General features: G+C 40.7%; 1 protein-coding gene across 8 annotated transcripts in view; it reads right to left on the bottom strand.

The window, feature by feature from the left end:
- Positions 1-14,855, bottom strand: part of ZHX1 (zinc fingers and homeoboxes 1) — a 37,613-nt gene that overhangs the window by 13,258 nt on the left and 9,500 nt on the right. For 2 of the 8 annotated variants that reach the window (XM_060195519.1, XM_060195510.1), the window contains exons 2-4: positions 13,682-13,793; positions 10,021-10,083; positions 7,494-7,597 (exon numbers count right to left, since the gene is read on the bottom strand). The gene's annotated coding sequence lies outside the window, so the exon portion shown is untranslated. Of the gene's footprint in view, positions 1-5,416; positions 5,457-7,493; positions 7,598-10,020; positions 10,084-13,681; positions 13,794-14,855 lie in introns of all 8 variants that reach the window. The other 6 variants (XM_060195505.1, XM_060195492.1, XM_060195535.1 and 3 more) reach the window with 4 other exon arrangements.

The following is a 14,855-nucleotide window of genomic DNA, read 5'->3' as shown; positions in this document are numbered from 1 at the left end:
TTAGGAAACAAAGCTGAACTAGTAGAAAATGTTCTGCTTTTGATGGTGGTTCAAGTTTAAGATGCTCCTCTTTGGAATCACTCAAATACATACTGCATATCCATTTGATGAATCCAAGTAACAGATGCAAAATGGAACAGCATGTCTCTGGTGCACCGAATTCCTTATAAAATAAAGAGCATCAGCTTACTAGTTAAACTGGTATCACTAGTCTAAATAGATACTCTCAGAGGTATTATTCTTTTTGATTCCTCTGAGCTCTACAGGAATATAAATATATCACCAAAATTATAAATTATTTAGTTAATATTAAGCTAATATCATCTCTCTTACTCAACTCAACAGAGATCACCAATATTTTGCCAAGTCTCAGCATAACTGCTTGAACATTATTTTACATTAGAAACTGAATTTCTGAGGTTGGTCAGTGGCACACTTGGTACAGCACACACATTACCATGCACAAGGAACTAGGCTCAAGACCCTTACAAGTTTAAATCAAATGAAAATGAATAAAAAGAGTGAATGACGGGGGCTGGGTAGCAGTGCACCTGGTTGAGCGCACATGTTACAGTGCTCACCACCTGTGGGGAGAATGCTTCATGAGAAGTGAAGCAGAGCTACAGTTCTCCCCCTTCTCTCTCTCCATCTTCCCCTTTCCTCTCAACTTCTGTCTATATCCAATAAAGAAAAAAAAAGGAGGGGGAGAGGGTGGATAGCCACAGGGGGCATCAGATTTGTTGTACAGGCAGAGTCTCAGCAATAATCTTGATGGCGATAAATAAAAGGAAAGAGGTAGGGGGAGGGGGAAGAAACAGTACCCCAAATTGTGTTAAGTAAATGAATGAGTAACAGATGAGCAGCACAGCTCCATTACCGGCAGTGAAGAACTGCTCAAAGGTAGAGGACCGAGTGATTTGTGATTGCTACTCTCCTGGGGGAGTCTCAAGGAGATTACATTTAACTAGGCATATACTAAAACTCAGACATCAAAGACAGAGGGCTTTTAATTTTTTTTCTTTTTCCCTGAAACTCTTTGCTTTGTTTAAAGAAGTGCTTTCCTAACTTTACTGAACAAAATTCTAAAGAAGCCCTGATAAGAAACAAAGAGAACTATATGGTTGGTGCAGTCAAGTAGCTACACTACTTCCAGACACCATAGTATGGAACATCCACCTATGATGGATTCTGAGGTTTGTTTAAAGGACAACTTACTTGTGTGGTCTGGAATAAAGTGCTGGATTCTCAAGCATGAGGTCCTGAGTTCAATTCCTGGCAGCATATGTACCAGAGTGTTTCCCAGTTCTCTTTCTCTCTCCTCCTTTCTCTCTCATTAATAAATAACATCTTAAAACAAACAAAAACCAATTATCAAAGGCCTAGATATCAGAACAGAAACTCTAAAATCTCAATCTTTGCCTCACCTTTGCTGCAAGCAAAAGGAAAAGTATTGAGAGGGATAGGTCAGGACGAGAGGCGTGAATACAGGGTAACTCCAGATGTAGGTAGAATTTGGGAGACAGAGATAGAAGGGGAATACACAGGATGAAACTTGGACCAAGGGTGGTATACTGCACCAAAGCAAAGGACACTGGGCATGGAATGGAATAGGACTGGGGGGAGAGGGGAGCTTGAGGTCCTTGATGGAGGAGAATAAAAGTATGTAGCACATGCCTGTTATGTAGAACTGGGAAGCCTTACACATGTATAGTCAAATGTGCTGTAATTCATTAACCCCCAAATAAAATAAAATAGGACAAATAGTCTTACTTCTGAAGACTGTGAAAAAGCATTCTAGAAACAGTGATATATCAAAAAAAAATTTAATTATTAAAAGAGCTGGCAAATCAATTGATCAGTTTCACAGAAATCCTTCTCAGGATAACCAGGGAGGTGACTCGGTGATACAGTGCAGAATCTGCATGAATGAGGCTCTAGGTTCAACCCCCGGAGTAATATATGCACACTTGCTCTAGTTTTCCTCTCTCATAATATATACATATATATGTATGTGTGTGTGTGTGTATATATATATATATATATATATATATATATATATATATATATATATTGTAATTTTTCTCAGTTAGCCTCTGATGAGCCAAATTTGAATACTCATCTAAAGTGAATTATATGTGTCATTTCACATTACTTCATTGTAAAAGGCAGGTCTAGAACACAATAGAAGAGTCAGTATTAGTAAGAGACACAGAAAAGAAACTTGAGTTAAATTCTTTTTTTCTTAAATATTTATTTATGTATTTATTTATTCCCTTTTGTTGCCCTTGTTGTTTTATTGTTGTAGTTACTATTGTTGTTGTTATTGAGTTTTCTTTTTTTCTTTTTTCAATATTTATTTGTTTTTCCCTTTTGTCACCCTTATTTTTTATTGTTGTTGCAGTTATTATTGTTGTTATTGATGTCATCATTGTTAGGACAGAGAGAAATGTAAAGAGGAGGAGAAGACAGGGGTAGAGAAGAGAGACACCTACAGACCTGCTTCACTGCTTATGAAGCAACTCCCCTGTAGGTGGGGAGCCGGGGGCTCGAACCGGGATCATTATGCCAGTCCTTGCACTTTGTGCCACATGCACTTAACCTAGTGTGCTACCGCCCAACTCACTGTTGTTATTGATGTCATCGTTGTTGGATAGGGCAGAGAGAAATGGAGAGAGGAAGGGAAGACAGAAAGGGGAAAAGAAAGACACCTGCAGACCTACTTCACTGCTTGTGAAGCAACTCCCCTGCAGGTGAGGAGCGGGGGGGGGGGGGGGGGGGAACCTAACTGGGACCCTTACGTAGGTCCTTGAGCTTTGTACCATGTGCGCTTAAGTCGCTGAGCTACCACCTTACTCCCTGAGTTAAATTCTTATTCAGGTTCTCTCTGTCAGGTTAGACTGCTTTTTATCTTACCTAGAAGAAAGAATAGTAATATACTATTAATTGGTCTTTTTCCTCCTTCCTTATAGGTTCCTAACTAGGGATAGTCAGTTGTAAGAGTGTATGCATATATAAACAAATGTTAAAAGCTTAATCCTTTTTGCTCAAGTTCTGAAAATTTCAAAATGTTCATTCTTTACACTACAATGAAATAAGATGTATACAAAGATGTGGTTTCTCCTTTAAAAACAATAGTCTCAGCCAGAGAATTAAACTGAAAGAAGCTACTTAAAAGGAATTTTTTTTTTTGCCTCCAGGGTTATCGCTGGGGCTTGGTGCTGGGAATACACTGCTCCTGGAGACTGTTTTTCCCATTTTGTTGCCCTTGTTGCCAGTGTTGTGGTTGTTATTGTTGTCATAGCTGCTGTTATTGTTAGATAGGACAGAGAGAAATTGACAGAGGAGGGGAAGCCAGGGAGGAAGAGAGAAAAACAGACACCTGCAGACCTGCTTCACCTCTTGTGAAGCTATCCTCCCACAGGTGGGAGCCAGGGGCTTGGACTGGGAATCCTTACACCATACTTGCACTTTGTGCCATGTGCACTTAACCTACTGTGCTACCGCCCAGCCCCCCAAGGAATATCTTTTAAAAAGACTTTAGTAATACAATATACAAGTGGTGGCGCACCTGGTTAAGTGCATGTACTACCATGCACAAGGACTGAGGTTCAAGCCCCTGGTCCCCCACCTGCAGGGGGAAAGCTTCATGAGTGCTAAAGCATGGCTGCAGGTGTCTCTCTCTATCCCTCCCTCTCAATTTCTCTCTGTTCTATCAAATAAAATAAAGTTTTAAAAATACAATATAATAAAAATCTGATTACCTGTTGAAGGATTACTTCAATCTTGAGTTAATACTACCATGCCCAACTATATAAACCTGATAAATACTCTTTTTTTAGTCCTAAAAGTGTTTCCTTACTTTCTGTCTATAAAAGTCAGTAAGTATAAAAGCAGACTGAGCCACAAGATTGGGTGAAGTAGCTCAATTCTATAATAATGTATATAGCCTAAAAATAGACCCAGGGGTAAATGGACATTATTTGAGTTCTTGTTACAACTCAACTTCTGGGCTAAAGGAATAGCTTCTGGGTTGGGCGCTTGCATTACCACACATGTGGCCCATGTGTCCTGACAATATATGGAAATGCCAAGGCACTGGGGTAACTCAAGTACTATGGTGACTTCCCAATATCCCCCCCAACACACACACACACACACACACACACACACACACACACACACATCTGCCTGTCTCACTATCTGAACAGAGAAGTGGCCTGGAGAGTGAGGAAATCACACATACATGAGGGCCCTGACAAAAAAAAAGTCATACTTTCGGGGGGAAGCAAGGACTTCAGTAGAATGACCCCATTTTTACAGAAGAAATTCAAGTTCAAAAGGATTCATTTGTGTAGCATTGTGGCATTCAGTGAACAGGTATGAATCCCCTGTTGCTTAGCAGTTAGGTGGCTAGAAAAACTTCTCAATTTCAATCTCAGTTGTCTTACTTTTACCTATAAAAGCAACATTCTGAGAGTCTGTTAGTGTTGTACCCAGTTGAGCACACATGTTACAATGCTCAAGGACCCAGGATTAAGAATAATGTTTATTCAAGACTTTTGTGCCTGAGGCTCTAAAGTCCCAGGTTCAGTTCTTGGCACTACTATAAGGCAGAGCTGAGCAGCACTCTGGTGTCTCTTTGTGTGTCTTTCTTTCTGTATCTCTCTCATTAAAAAAGTAATACAGGGAGTCAGGTGGTAGTGTAGCGGGGTAAGAGCACATGGCGCAAAGCGCAAGAACCGGCTTAAGGGTCTCAGTTCAAGCCCCCAGCTCCCCACCTGCAGGGGAGTCACAGAAGGTGAAGCAGGTCTGTTGGTGTCTTTCTCTCCCCCTGTCTTCCCCTCCTCTCTCCAATCCTCTCTGTACTATCCAACAACAATGACATCAATAACAACAACAATAATAACTACAACAATAAAACAAGGGCAACAAAAGGGAATAAATAAATAAAATAAATATAAATAAATTCAAATTTTATATATATATAAAAATATATATAATTCATTCCCCATCTCTCTGTCTCTATATTTAAAAAATTCTTCAATTCAACAAATTTGTGAATGTCGGTAATGTGCCTTAGAACTGTTAGGTACCTGGGAAGTTGGGCGGTAGAGCAGCAGGTTAAGCGCAGGTGGTGCAAAGCGCAGAGACTGGCATAAGGATCCCAGTTCCACCTGCAGGGGAGTCACTTCCCAGGTGGTGAAGCAGTTCTGCAGGTGTCTATCTTTCTCTCCCCCTCTCTGTCTTCCCCTCCCCTCTCCATTTCTCTCTGTCCTATCCAACAACAATTAAATAAATAAATAAGTATAATAAAAAAAAATTTTTTAAAGAATTTCCTACTTTAGAATTTCCATAAAAAAAAAAGAACTGTTAGGTACTAGAGATAAATTGGTGACCAAGACAGACTGTCTCTTACCTGTCAGGTACCAGCAGGAATGCAGACAGCAAAAAACCACCTAGATTAATTTTAATAATTTAGTAATTACTTAGATGAGAGAAGAAGTATGTGGTATTGTACTAGTATTGAGTACTAGAGTATATCTAGTATTGTACTAGTACAATCTAGAACAACAAAAGAAAATGCTGCACTGGAGACAATAAGAATAATATAATCTACCTCAGCAGCTGATAAAAGTGTTTCACATACCCCAATACATAAGTGTCTAATTTTCTAGCAACTGAAAAATTACCTTGGGAGATAAAGAAACATCATTTGCTTAGTATGAGTCTACCACTCGCTCAAGTAACTTACTCAGTAGATAAGACATGCAAATTGAATGGGAAAGCAAAATGGGTACAATACAGAATAAAACTTCTGGGGCCAGGAGACAGCTCATTAGAAGAATGCACATTCTGCCATGCTCAAGAACCCAGCACCCCATGGGAGTACTTGCACCAGTGGAAGCATCAAAGTTAGAGAAATGAGGTATTGTCTCTCCTATCTCTCCCCTATCTTTGTCTATCTATAAGGGGGGGAAGGAAGGTGCAACTAGAAATAGTGGAACTGTGGTCCGGGATGTGGCGCAGTGGATAAAGCATCGGGTTCTGAACCATGAGGTCCTAAATTTGATCCCCGGCAGTACTTGTACCAGAGTGATGTCTGGTTCTTTCTCAGATCCTATCTTTCTCATGAATAAATAAATAAATTCAAAAAAAAAAAAAAAGAAAAGAAATAGTGGAATCACATGGGCACAAAAAACAAAGGGATTTCTGAGGTGAGGTTCTAGTTATCACCTTTGTTCACTTGATGTACTAGGAACTAAATGGGGAAAGAGAACTACCATCCTGAAACCACTATTAGCTGACAGGCATCTCATCTTCTATTTGAAAGTAAACTAAAAACAGAACTCAAAAATCAATTTAGGAAATATTGCACAATTTACCTATAAAAGGGGGTCAGAGTTCAGTTGTACAACTGAATGGCTAGGAGACTAGGCAATTAAGATAAAATTAAAGTGAAGTCAGCCAGTGAAAGAAAAAAAACATGTTTTTTTAAATTATCTTTATTTATAAAGATAATTAAATAATATATAGATAGAGATAGTCAGAAATCAAGAGGGAAGAGGGTGGTAGGGAGAGAAAAAGAAAGATACCTGCAGCATTGCTTTACCACTTGCAAAGCTTTCCCCCTGCAGGAAGGGGCCAAGGGCTCGAACCTGGGTCCTTGTGTATTGTAACACGTGTGCTCAACCAGGTGCACCACCACCTGGCCCCCCAAAAAATCATGTTCTAACTGTGACTACAACTGTACACCGTATTGTGTTTGAAAACCATTTCAAGCTACATTTTCAGCAGAGAAATTTTTATCTTTATTTATCTACTGAATAGACACAGTCAGAAATTGAGAGGGAAGGGGGTGATAGAGAAGGAGAGAGACAGAGAGACACCTGCAGGCCTGTTTCACCATTTGTGAAGCTTTCCCCCTGCAGGTGAGGACAGGGGACTCGAACCTGGGTCTTTGTGCACTGAAACGTGTGCTCACCCAGGTGTGCCATCACCCGGCCTCTTCAGCAGAGAAATTTTTTTTTTTTCCGAGCCCCCGGCTCTCCACCTGCAGGGGAATTGCTTCACAAGCGGTGAAGCAGGTCTGCAAGTGTCTGTCTTTCTCTCCCCCTCTCTGTCTTCCCCTCCTCTCTCCATTTCTCTCTGTCCTACCCAGCAACAACAACAACAATAAAAAAAGTAATTAAACCCACTAATGTTGTTTTCACCGGGCTGGCTTCACGGGCGGGTAACAGACGACCTGGGACTCATGGCTGGGTTGTACTCAGTATCTCTTTATTCATGCAGGACACAGTACAATCTATACCAAGCTAAGCTAAACTAACAACTCAGAGAAATTTTTTTCAAACTTTAGTTAACTGGCATTTTGCCATTAAAATGAAAATCAAGAGTACAAGGAATCTGGGAAAATATACATGGCTTTACTAAAATATACAAAGAACAAAAATCTTGGGGGTGGGAGTTGGCTCAGTGTGTACAGCATGTCTTACCACGTCTGAGGCCCCGTGTGCAGTTCTTGGCACCAGGGTGCAAAGAGCATCATGAATGCCAGAGCAGCACTTAAGTGTTTCTTCCCTCCTCTTTCACTCTTCCTCTAAAAAAATACAAAATAAAATTGGTCTAAGGATATGACTCAGCAGTATCACTCATGAGCAAGACCCTGGGTTCATTACCTAGTACCATTTACATTTTTTTTTCTTTTTTTCACTATGGGAAGAGGTGCAGTGGACTTTCAAGCTTTGGAATCTCAAGCAATAAGGTCCTGAGTTCAATCTCCTGAGTTCAATCCCCAATTTAGAGCCTGCTCTGGTTTGTGTTCTCTCTTTCTTCCTCCATCACCCTCTCCCTGTCCATCCTTAATATCAATCAGTAAATATACTTTTTTTAAAAAAATTATATTTAATTTTATTTGGCCTCCAGGGTTATTGCTGGGGCTTGGTGTCTGAACTATGAATCCACTGCTCCTGGAGGCCATTTTTCTCATTTTGTTGCCTTTGTTGTTGTTGTTGTTATTGCTGCCATTGCTGCTTCTGTTGTTGGATAGGACAGAGAGAAACTGAGACAGGAGGGGAAAAAAGAGAGGGGGAGAGAAAGACACCTGCAGACCTGCTTCACCACTTGTGAAGCAACCTCCCTGAAGGTGGGGTCCAGGGGCTCAAACTGGGACCTTTAGGCAGTTGTGCCGTGTGCGGTTAACCTACTGCACTTCAACCTGGCCCCCTAATAAATATACCTTTATCAACAATGCTTTCCATGGTTTTACATTGTAAAAAGGCTATGTCTTTGGTCATTTGTCTTAAGCTGGAAACAAAGCATTTCTATATTTAAGCTAAAAGCATAAATGTTTCCAGGAGCTGTGGGCATCCTTTAGTATACACAGCATCTAGGTACAGTTCAGAACTCTTGTTTGTGTTTGTTATTTCCCTTCCATCTATGAAATCAAACTGGTTCTACGAACAATCATCACCTCTAGAGTCAGATTAAATCAGTGTCCACAGATCTATCTGCATCCTGATTCTTCTCTTGCAGGTATGGTACTCCTTGTTTTTGTTTTAAATAGAGACAGAGGCAGAGAAAGGAAATGCAAGAGACCACAGCACTAAAGCTTCCTTCAATGCAGTGGGGGCTGGGCCTGAAACAGAGTGGTGCACACAGCACAGCAGCACACTATCCAAGTGAGCTATATTTATTATTTTTTAAAATATTTATTCCCTTTTGTTGCCCTTGTTGTTTTATTGTTGTAGTTATTATTGTTGTTGTCATCGTTGTTGGATAGGACAGAGAGAAATGGAGAGAAGAGGGGAAAACAGAGGGGGAGAGAAAGACATCTGCAGACCCACTTCACCACCTGTGAAGCAATTCCCCTGCAGGTGGAGAGCCAGGGGTTCAAGCCAGGATCCTTACTCCCATCCTTGCACTTTGAGCCACCTGCGCTTAACCCACTGCGCTACTGCCCAACTCCCTCATTATTTTAAAATGTCACACCTGGGAATTAACACAGGTCTTGTGAAACCCAGTGTCCTCCACAGCCCTTTTTAATTTCTTTTCTTTAATTTCTTTATTGGGGATTAATGTTTTACAGTTGACAGTAAATACAATAGTTTGTACATGCATAACATTCTCATTTTTCCACACAACAATACAAACTCCACTAGGTCCTCTGCCATCCTGTTCCAGGACCTGTACTCCCCCCTACCACCACCACCCCAGAGTCTTTTACTTTGGTGCAATACACCAATTCCAGTCCAAGTTCTGCTTTGTTTTTTCCCTTCTGATCTTGTTTTTCTCAACTTCTGCCTATGAGTGAGAACATCCCATCTTCACCCTTCTGTTTCTGACTTATCTCACTTAACATATCTTCAAGCTCCATCCAAGATGGAGTAAAGAGGGTGAATTCAACAGTACTACGAATGCATTGCCCCTGGCGGCCACTTACTCTTTTTGTTTTGTTTTGCTTCTTCATTTTATTGGATAGGATAGGGAGAAATTGAGAGAGGAGGGGAGACAGAAAGGGAGAGAGAATGACACCTGCAGACCTGTTTTATAACTTGTGAAGCATCCCAGCTGCAGGTGGGAAGCTGGGGGTCGAACCAGGGTCCTTGCAAGGTCCTTATGCATAGGACTATATGCACTTAACCACTACCCAGCCCCCTTACATTCTAATTTTTTATATAACATTCTAATTTTTATGTACTTCAGATATTTTCAAAGTTAAAGTACAAAAATACTTTAAAATGTTAAATTAAATGAAGAATTTGAAGAACAAAAAACAGTTCAAAAGATTAATGGGTTGAGCATGGTGGGGATGGTGGGGAAGGAGAAAACCAAGCATCACCGAGACATGCAGCACCCAGGATTGAACGCTGGAACTCATTCTTGAGAATCTAACGCTTCATCTACTTTGCCATCACCCAGGTTGTAAAGACACAAATTTGCAAATATAACAAAAGTTTTAAAATTACTATGGTAGCGGGTAGGTAGCATAATATTTATGATTATGCAAAGAGACCCTCATACCTGAGGCTCCAAAATCCCAGGTTCAATCCTCTGCAATACCATAAGTGAGAGCTGAGTAGTGCTCTGGTAAAAAAAAAAAAAAAAAAAAAAAAATACTATGGTAACCCAAGAGATGGCACAGTGAGTGTAGATTTGGCCAGTGAGTATGAGTGCTGAGCTTGACCCCTGGCACCACATGTGCCAGAGTTATGCTCTGATTCATTCCTCCTCTAATAAACAAACAACTTTTAAAAGATTTTTATTTATTTATTTATGAGAAAGAAGAGAGAGAACCGGGCATCACTCTGGTACATGTGCTACAGGGAATTTTAAAATTTATTCAGAAAAACTGAGAACACACACATGTTGAAGTACACATGGGCAGAGAGAGAGAGAGAAAGATTCTAAGAGTCCTTACATGATGGCAGGCTCACCTATCAAGCCCCACCTTCACCTCCTTTCTAAGCCACACCCACACCTGTCACCACTCCAATTTCCTGTTCAACAAGTACCTTCCCCCAAGCAAACAGCTGTGCTGGGGAACACTATGTTCTGGTGTGGTGCAGCAGTGTCTGTGTTCCCCTAGGTACTTCCTGTCATTTTATTATTTTTTATATTACAGAATTACATGCCAACAGGGATTTAAATCCACACCATTCCCACTACCAGAGTTCTGAATCTTGAGCCTCCTCATTGAAATCCATCACAGTTCCAAGATTGTAGACCTGGGTTACATGGGTTAATCATCATCTCTACAACTATCTGTCCACATTTATTCATAATTGCCCCCTTTTTGTTCTGATTCTATCTTCTCTTTCCCTCCAAGCTAGTTATGAAAATATAACTACCTCCATGTGTCCCTCTCCTTTTCCTTCTCTCTCTCTGGGTGCTGATGGAGCTGGAGTTCAGAGTCCTCTTATTTTCATCCTATCATTTATCTACCACTGGGAATATGGATCAAGGTTGTTTTGGGAGAGCAGAAGTTAGGAAGTCTGACTTCTGTAACTACTTCTCTGCTGAACATGGACATTGACAGGTCAATCCATACCCCCAGTCTGTCAGACCTTTCTACTAATGCTAAGACCCAAAGATTCTTTTTTTTTTTAATTTTTTAAATATTTTATTTATTGATTCCCTTTTGTTGCCTTTGTTGTTTTTTAGTATTGTAGTTACTATTGTTGTTGTTACTGATGCCATTTGTTGTTGGATAGGACAGAGAGAAATTGAGAGAGGAGGGGAAGACAGAGAGGGGGAGAGAAAGATAGACACCTGCAGACCTGCTTCACCACTTGTGAAGCAACTCCCCTGCAGGTGGGGAGCTGGGGGCTCAAATCAGGATCCTTAACGCCTGCCATTGCGCTTTGTTCCACCTACCCACCTACGCTTAATCTGCTGTGCTACCACCTGACTCCCAAGACTCTTTTGTACTTGTTTTGCTTTTGGTTTTCTTTTTTTTTTAAATGTTTTTATTTGTTATTGGACAGAAACAGAGAGTAATTGAGAGGGGAGGAAGATAAAGAGGGAGAGAGATGAAGAGACAACTGCAGCACTGCTCCACCCCTCATGAAGCTTTCCTCCTACAGGTAGAGTTAAGCGCACATGGCCAAGGCATAAGGACCAGAGTGAGGATCCCGGTTCAAGCCCTGCGCTCCCCACCTGAGGTGAGGGGGTCATTTCACAGGCAGTGAAGCAGGTCTGCAGATGTCTATCCTCTTCCCCTCTATTTTCCCCTCATCTCTCAATTTCTCTGTGTCCTATCCAACAACAACAGCAACAACAACAACAAGGGCAACAAAATGGGGAAAATGGCCTCCAGAAGCAGAAGCTGTGGATTAGTAGTGCAGGCACCGAGCCCCAGAGATAACCCTGGAGAAAAAAAAAAAAAAAGAGTAAAGAAAGAAAAAAGAAGAAATGTCTCTGAAAAATCTCATGAGTTATAATTGGCCCAGGAGGTGGTACAGTGGATAAGGCATTGCGCTCTCAAGCATGAAGTCCTGGGTTCACTCCCCGGCAGCACATGTACCACAATGATGTCTGGTTCTTTCTCTCCTCCAATATTTCTCATAAATAAATACAAAATCTTTTTTTATTTTATTTTATTTATTTATGAGAAAGACAGGAGGAGAGAGAAAGAACCAGACATCACTCTAGCACATGTGCTGCCAGGGATTGAACTCAGGATCTAATTCTTGAGAGTCCAAAGCTTTATCACTGCTCTACCTCCCGTACTACATAAGTAAAAAATCTTAAAAAAAAAATTTTTTTTTAAGTTTCTTGAGTTACTAGCATCCTAGTTTTCTACCTCCTATTGGCATGTACATTAAAATGGATATGTAAACGTAACACTAAAAAGTAATCTTTTCTTTTTGATGATAAAGCTTATGAGTCTGATCTAAAAGTAATTTTCTGCTGAAAATAGTTTTATTTTTCATAAAGAAGTATGTCTAATTTTTCAGTCTAACAAAACAATGTTATTCTTAATTTTAAGTGAGATCATCATTAAGAGATTGAAAAACCACTAATCTGTCTTTTTTTTCCATTTATAAGCATGAGGTCTTTTTTAAAATATTTTATTTTATTTATTTATTCCCTTTTGTTGCCCTTGTTGTTTTATTGTTATTGTAGTTATTATTGTTGTTGTTGTCATTGTTGGATAGGACAGAGAGAAATGGAGAGAGGAGGGGAAGACAGAGAGGAGGAGAGAAAGATAGACACCTGCAGACCTGCTTCACCGCCTGTGAAGCAACTCCCTTGCAGGTGGGGAGCCGGGGTTCGAACCGGGATCCTTATGCCAGTCCTTGTGCTTTGTGCCACCTGCGCTTAACCTGCTGCGCTACAGCCTGACTCCCAAGCATGAGGTCTTAAGTTCAACCCCCAGCAGCACATGTACCAGAGTGGTGTCTGGTAAAAAACAAACAAACAAAAAAAGTGAAAGACCTAGGCTGGGGAGATAGCATAATGGTTATACAAAGAGCCTGACTCTCCAAGATCCCAGGTTCAATTCCTGGCACTACCCTAAGCCAGAGCTAAGAAGTGCTCTGGTGAAGGAAAAAATAAAAATAAAAAATTGAAAGACCAACTACAAAATGGTTTTTATTCATATTTAGAATGTACAGAATCAAAGCACATAAGACTGAGAAAGAATGTGTATGTGTATGTGTGCATGAAATTGTCTCTAAGACTTTGTGAGAACTACAGTGGGATGGCACAGAATTTTGGTGTAGTTTGTTCATATAATCTTATAAATCACTAACAAATTTTTTTAATGTTAAGTATGTATTTGCTGCCTTTAAAGTCAAGCTTTTGGGAGTTGGGTGGTAACAGTGGGTTAAGTGCAGGTGGCGTGAAATGCAAGGACTGGCATAAGGATCCCAGTTTGAGCCCCCGGCTCCCCACCTGCAGGGGAGTCGCTTCACAGGCAGTGAAGCAGGTCTGCAGGTGTCTATCTTTCTCTCCCCCTCTGTCTTCCCCTCTTTCCATTTCTCTCTGTCCTATCCAACAACAATGACATCATAACAATAATAACTACAACAATAAAACAAGGGCAACAAAAGAAAATAAATATTTAAAAAATAAAAAAATTAAGTCAAGCTTTTAAAACTTATCCCAAATATAGTGTTATGGAATCTAAACTGAGTACATTCATTATCTGACTTTTACTGTACCAAAACAAAGCACATACTTGCCAGTTTCCTCAGCATTCTGTCCTTTGACACTGAAGGATGTTCCTTCAGATTAGGTGTTTAGCTCAGGCCATCATTACCAGCAGGTCCAAAGTACCTATCTGCCATGTCCTACAAAAAAAGTAATATCACGTTATTGTTCTAGACACAACTCAGTTTTAGGATTTTTTTTTTCTTTTTTGTTTTTGCCTCCAGGGTTATCTCTGGAGCCCAGTGCCTGCACTACTAATCCACTGCTCTAGGAGGCCATCTTCCCCATTTTGTTGCCCTTGTTGTTATTGTTGCTGTTGTTGTTGGATAGGACAGAGAGAAATCGAGAGATGAGGAGAAGATAGAGGGGGAGATGATAGACACCTCCAGACCTGCTTCACTGCTTGTGAAGTGACCCCCACACCTCAGTTGGGGAGTCTAGGGCTTAAACTGGGATCCTTACTCTGGTCCTTGTGCCTCGTGCCATGTGCACTTAACCCACTGACCTACCACCGGCTCCTAGTCTCAGGAATTTTTAAAGTTCATGTGTTGACTTTTTATAAACATATGTAACTTTGAAAAAAGCTGTAATTTCTCCATAGAAATCTTAAAAAGAATAATCTGTGGTCCAGGAGGTGGCACAGTGGATAAAGCATCAGACTCTCAAGCATGAGGTCCTGAGTTCAGTCCCCGGCAGCACGTGTACCAGAGTGATATCTGGTTCTCTCTCTCTCCTCCTATCTTTCTCATTAATAAATAAATTAATTTTTAAAAAAGAGGGAGTCAGACGGTAGCACAGTGGGTTAAGCGCATGTGGCACAAAGCGCAAGGACCGGTGTAAGGATCCTGGTTCGAGTCCCCCCGCCCCCGGCTCCCCACCTGCAGGGGAGTCGCTTTACAGGCGGTGAAGCAGGTCTGCAGGTGTCTGTCTTTCTCACCCTCTCTGTCTTCCTTCCTCTCTCCATTTCTCTCTGTCCTATCCAACAATGACGACATCAACAACAACAATAGCCACAAAAATAAAAAACAACAAGGGCAACAAAAGGGAATAAATAAATAAATAAATAAAAGAAGACTCTAAATGCCAAACCCAAGATCAGTAGAAATGCAAGAAAAAGAAAAAAAGGGCAATGGTAGATAGCATAATGGTTGTGCAAAGAGACTCTCAAGCCTGAGGTTCCCAAGACCCAAGTTTAATATCCT

Source organism: Erinaceus europaeus, chromosome 1 (assembly GCF_950295315.1).
Source record: "Erinaceus europaeus chromosome 1, mEriEur2.1, whole genome shotgun sequence".
NCBI classification, from domain to species: Eukaryota; Metazoa; Chordata; class Mammalia; order Eulipotyphla; family Erinaceidae; genus Erinaceus; species Erinaceus europaeus.
Note: the sequence above shows the minus strand (reverse complement) of the source record. Positions and strands in the feature narration are given on the sequence as shown.